Genomic DNA, 6,444 nt, shown 5'->3' on the forward strand with positions numbered 1-6,444 from the left:
AGGAAAAGGAATGAACAATAAAATGACTTTTCCTACAAGTTTCGTTAAAAGCTCCTTTTAATTTATTTTACTCTTCTTCCTTTTTGAAAATAAATGATATTCTCAGATTATTTGGAAGGAGGTTTGGAATTTAACATCAATAATTTGCAATAGTGGTTTATTTATGTTTGCATCATTCAACAGATCCACAGTTTATCCTTTAGTATATTTGTGTGTGTATATTTCTCTGTGTCTGTGCGTGTACTTTAGTTTAACTTAAAATGCTTTTTGCATCTTTTAGGTATAATCTGGATGCCAAAATACTACACATATTTAATATATACAACTTGATGAGTTTAGATACATGCATACAACAGTGATATCATCACCGTATCACCGTGTGCTTAGTCACTTGGTGTGTCCTACTCTTTGTGACCCCATGGGCTACAGCTCACCAGGGCCCTCTGTTCTTGGGGATTCTCCAGGCAAGAATACTGGAGTGGGTCGCCATGCTCTACTACAGGGGATCTTCCCAACCCAGGGATTGAATCCAGCTCTCCTGCACTGCTGGCGAATTCTTTACTGATTGAGCCTCCAGCCCATCATCACTATAGTCAACTTTATAAACATATCCATTGCCTCCAAAAGTTTTCTAGTGTCCCTTTTCTTTATTTATTCTTTGTTGGATAAGAACACTTAACATGAGACCTCCCCACTTAACAATTCTTAAGTGCACAGTACCGAACTGTCACCTCTAGGCACTCTGTTGTGCAGCAGATCTCTAGAACGTATTTACCTTTTATAACTATAACTTTATACCCACTGAACACCTTATTTCCCTCTCTTCCCATCTCCTGGCAACCACTATTCTATTATCTGCTTCTGTAAGTTTGAATATTTCTTTTAACTCATATATACAGAATTATGCAGCTATTTGCCCTTCTGTGACTGACCTTTCACACTTATTGCACCATATCTTCCAGTTCATACATGTTGTTCTTAAGGCCAAATAATATTATAGTGTATGTACATACCATATTCTTTATCCATTTATTAATAGACATTTATGTTGCAAAGTTGCAGAACACAAAATCAACCTACCAAAAATCAGTTGTATTTCCATACACTAACAATGATATATCTGAAAAGGAAATTAAGAAAATAATTCCATTTACAATAGTATAAAAAGGAAAAAAATACTTAGAAATAAACTTAACCAAAGAGGTGACAGACCTATATCCTGAAACTATAATATATTGATTAAAAAAAAAAAAAAACCACACAAATGGAAAGACATCCATGCCCATGGATTGGAAGATAATACTGTTCAGTTCAGTAACTCAGTCGTGTCCAATTCTTTGCAACCCCATGGATTGCAGTATGCCAGGCTTCCCTGTCCATCACCAACTCCTAGAGCTTACTCAAAATCATGTCCATTGAGTCGGTAATGCCATCCAACCATCTCATCCTCTGTCGTCCCCTTCTCCTACCGCCTTCAATCATTCTGAGCATCAGGGTCTTTTCAAATGAGTCAATTCTTCGCATAAGGTGGCCAAAGTATTGGAGTTTCAGCTTCAGCATCAGTCCTTCCAATGAATATTCAGGACTGATTTCCTTTAGGATGGACTGGTTGGATCTCCTTGCAGTCCAAGGGACTCTAAAGATTCTTCTCCAATACCACGGTTCAAAAGCATCAATGCTTCAGCGCTCAGCTTTCTTTATAGTCCAACTCTCACATCCATATGTGACTGCTGGAAAAACCAAAGCTTTGACTAGATGGACCTTTGTTGGCAAAGAAATGTCTCTGCTTTTGAATATGCTGTCTAGGTTGATCATAACTTTTCTTCTAAGGAGCAAGCATCTTTTAATTTCATGGCTGCAGTCACCATCTGCAGTGGTTTTGCAGCCCCCAAAACAAGGTCTGTCACTGTTTCCATTGTTTCCCTATTTGTTTGCCATGAAGTGATGAGACCAGATGCCATGATCTTAGTTTTGTGAATGTTGAGTTTTAAGCCAACTTTTTCACTCTCCTCTTTCACTTTCATCAAGAGGCTCTTTAGTTCTCCTTCGCTTTCTGCCGTAAGGGTGGTGTCTGTTAAAATGTTCATATTTAAACAAATTTAAAGATCTCTTTTTGATATATTTCAATGTACATGTACCTGATGTCAATGAAACGTAAGAAAAAATGGAAAATTTTCCTAAGTTTAATGATGAAAGTGAAATAACATAGACCTCTACTTGTGGGTTTATTCATTGCATGTTATTTCACTCTGCTCATCATTTTATTGATAATATTTTATCACTGTCCTCATGTTTTAAACATTTCTAAGCACTTGAAATTGATTTTTTGAGTTGATCCTCTTAGAACCTCAGTGAAATTCACAGTAGCATTATTCTCATTTTATGGATAAGAAAATCGAGGGCACAAGTGGTCAAGTGATTTTCTGAAGTTTCCATAGGGAGTCAGTAGGGATTTGTGTAGAACTGAACTTTGTGTCTCTCAAAGTTTGGTTAACTTTATAGCATTCTAATTGATGACATTATAACTGAATAGCAAATATATAAAATATGATAATATGTCTCAAACTATAATAACTTATGGCAGTATTTCCCAGATCTTTTGTTAAACATACACGGGGAGGGAGTATTACTTTTTAAGGTTCAATAAGCTCTAGTCTGGGAATTGGTTTTATTTGAATAGAAGGAAAATTTTCACTCAAATCTCCATTTTACTGACAACAACATGAACATGCTAGAAAGGTAAAACTTCAGAGAGCTCCCTTTATACAAGATTTTTCTTATCTCCCAAATACTGGAAACATTTTAAGGTTTCTTTGAAGAAAGAAAGGGAACACATATTATCTCATCCTTCCTTTACATTTTAAAAACTCTTACGGGGTATTTCTTCATAGATAAATTTATAGTGTGATAGTTACTCTATGTCTTCTGTAAACCTAAACCGAGGTAATAATTTATGTGAAACTCCGTTTATGGCAGTATGAGACAGATTTAGAGCTATTGTTCAAAGCTTTTTTGATGTGTTTCTTGGGCCATAGTAGAAAACTGGGGAGGGAAGATAAAAGCTTTAAAAGAGTTTATGCCGCTTTTATTTATTTATATATTTTCGAGATTATACACTGTGCGGTTGGATAAAATCTTAAAATTGCCGAAAATACTGAAAGAAATGATGAAGTAGTTTAAACTATAGTTTAAAACAAGGGACATTTGAGAAAAAATCTGTTATCTATAGATATGATGTTCCAATCTTCCTTTTCTATTTATATTGCAGGCATCTTAAAGTTTGTTATTTTATTTTCTTGAGAGGCATTATGTGGATCCGTTCAGTTCAGTTCAGTCACTCAGTTGTGTCCAACTCCACGTCCAGTGAATCGCAGCACGCCAGGCCTCCCTGTCCATCACCAACTTCCGGAGTTCACTCAGATTCATGTCCATCGAGTCAGTGATGCCATCCAGCCATCTCATCCTCGGTCGTCCCCTTCTCCTCCTGCCCCCAATCCCTCCCAGTATCAAAGTCTTTCCCAATGAGTCAACTCTTCGCATAAGATGGCCAAAGTACTGGAGTTTCAGCTTCAGCATCATTCCTTCCAAAGAAATCCTGGGGCTGATCTCCCCCAGAATGGACTGGTTGGATCTCCTTGCAGTCCACGGGACTCTCAGAGTCTTCTCCAACACCACAGTTCAAAAGCATCAATTCTTCAGCGCTCAGCTTTCTTCACAATCCAACTCTCACATCCATACATGACCACAGGAAAAACCATAGCCTTGACTAGATGAACCTTTGTTGGCAAAGTAATGTCTCTGCTTTTGAATATGCTGTCTAGGTTGGTCATAACCTTTCTTCCAAGGAGTAAGCGTCTTTTAATTTCACAGCTGCAGTCACCATCTGCAGTGATTTTGGAGCCCAAAATAATAAAGTCTGACACTGTTTCTGCTGTTTCCCCATCTATTTTCCATGAAGCGATGGGACCAGATGCCATGATCTTCGTTTTCTGAATGTTGAGCTTTAAGCCAACGTTTTCACTCTCCTCTTTCACTTTCATCAAGAGGCTTTTAGCTCCTCTTCACTTTCTGCCATAAAGGTGGTGTCATCTGCATATCTGAGGTTATTGATACTTCTCCCGGAAATCTTGATTCCAGCTTGTGCTTTTTCCAGTCCAGCGTTTCTCATGATGTACTCTGCATATAAGTTAAATAAGCAGGGTGACAATATACAGCCTTGACATACTCCTTTTCCTATTTGGAACCAGTCTGTTGTTCCATGTCCAGTTCTAAGTGTTGCTTCTTGACCTGCATATAGGTTTCTCAAGAGGCAGGTCAGGTGGTCTGGTATTCCCATCTCCTGAAGAATTTTCCACAGTTTATTGTGATCCACACAGTCAAAGGCTTTGGCATAGTCAGTAAAGCAGAAAGAGATGTTTTCTGGAACTCTCTTGCTTTTTCCATGATCCAGCATATGTTGGCCATTTGATCTCTGGTTCCTCTGCCTTTTCTAAAACCAGCTTGAACATCTGGAAGTTCACGGTTCACATATTGCTGAAGCCTGGCGTGGAGAATTTTGAGCATTACTTTACTAGCGTGTAAGATGAGTGCAATTGTGCAGTAGTTTGAGCATTCTTTGGCATTGCCTTTCTTTGGGATTGGAATGAAAACTGATCTTTTCCAGTCCTGTGGCCACTGCTGAGTTTTCCAAATTTGCTGACATATTGAGTGCCGCACTTTCACAGCATCATCTTTCAGGAGTTGAAATAGCTCAACTGGAATTCCATCACCTCCACTAGCTTTGTTCATAGTAATGCTTTCTAAGGCCCACTTGACTTCACATTCCAGATGTCTGGCTCTAGGTGAGTGATCACACCATCATGATTATCTTGGTCTTGAAGATCTTTTCTGTACAGTTCTGTGTATTCTTGCCACCTCTTCTTAATACCTTCTGCTTCTGTTAGGTCCAGACTGTTTCTGTCCTTTATCGATCCCATGTTTGCATGAAATATTCCCTTGGTATCTCTAATTTTCTTGAAGCGATCTCTAGTCTTTCCCATTCTGTTGTTTTCCTCTATTTCTCTGCAGTGATCACTGAGGAAGGCTTTCTTATCTCTCCTTGCTATTCTTTGGAACTCTGAATTCAGATGCTTATATCTTTCCTTTTCTCCTTTGCTTTTTGCTTCTCTTCTTTCACAGCTATTTGTAAGGCCTCCCCAGGCAGCCATTTTGCTTTTTTGCATTTCTTTTCCATCGGGATGGTCTTCATCTCTGTCTCCTGTGCAATGTCATGAACCTCATTCCATAGTTCATCAGGCACTCTATCAGTTCTAGACCCTTAAATCTATTTCTCATTTCCACTGTATAATCATAGTGAGTGAGTGAACTAGCTCAGTCGTTTCCAACTCTTCGCGACCCCGTGGACTGTAGCCCACCAGGCTCTTCTGTCCATGGAATTCTCCAGGCAAGAATACTGGAGTGGGTTGCCATTTCCTTCTCCAAGGGATCTTCCCAACCCAGGGATCGAACCTGGGTCTCCTGCATTTCAGGCAGACACTTTATCCTCTGAGCCACCAGGGAAGCCCCATGTAATCATAAGGGATTTGATTTAGGTCATACCTGAATGGTCTAGTTGTTTTTCCTACTTTCTTATATATAGCTTATATATTCAAGGACTTGATAGAACTATTCTAATTGTTAATACTGCTTATTCAACTGCTATCTACTATTTCAAAATAATGACTTAAATTAATCCACTCTTTAGTCTCAGAGATAATGAGATTCCTAGGGTAAAGATTTCACAGTGGGTAGAATTTTTCCTAGAAGAGCTGAAGGAGAAAACCTTTCCACATTTCATATTTGCATTGACCTTAATAATTGACTGAACATTTTATTGACCAAAATCTCTACGTAAATGCAAAAGGGTAGTAAAAAAACAACCACCCAGAATTTCTATCATTTCATATCTCTTAAAGGCAGCTTTATTAACATCCAGGTAATGGCATTCAGTAAGTATAATATCATGAACACGCTTTTCTTGATGGCTTGAAAAACAAATAAAAGTGAAAGCTTCATAATCAGTAAGATGCTAGCGAAGAGAGCTGAATTTAATTTTTAGCCGAAATGTTGATTTTCCCTTCATCATGTTTCTAGTTTCTAGTAGTCTTTTTCTTATTAATACTAAAGAGTGGTATGTTTATCTGTAAATCTATTGCAATACATACTCAGACACACACACATACAAATTACAGTATCTAGTCCTACCATGGAGATAATGTGAACATTTCATTTCCATCTTTGAAGATATAATAAAATTGTAATTCAGGACACGAAGTTGTTTTTTCTGCTGATAACCTTAGTTTTCATCATTTTATTAAATATGATTATCCATAACTATTAAGAACCACCTTTCTCAACCATAGATTAAGTTATGTGTAAAAAGGAAAAAATGAAATCAAATTGCTC

At 37.8% G+C, this 6,444-nt stretch overlaps 1 non-coding gene across 1 annotated transcript; it reads right to left on the reverse strand.

The window, feature by feature from the left end:
- Positions 1-5,487: 5,487 nt before the first annotated feature.
- TRNAF-GAA (transfer RNA phenylalanine (anticodon GAA)) lies at positions 5,488-5,559 on the reverse strand. The gene has a single exon. It is a non-coding gene; the product is annotated as a tRNA-Phe (tRNA).
- Positions 5,560-6,444: the final 885 nt, after the last annotated feature.

Source organism: Ovis aries, chromosome 5 (assembly GCF_016772045.2).
Source record: "Ovis aries strain OAR_USU_Benz2616 breed Rambouillet chromosome 5, ARS-UI_Ramb_v3.0, whole genome shotgun sequence".
Classification (NCBI taxonomy): Eukaryota; Metazoa; Chordata; class Mammalia; order Artiodactyla; family Bovidae; genus Ovis; species Ovis aries.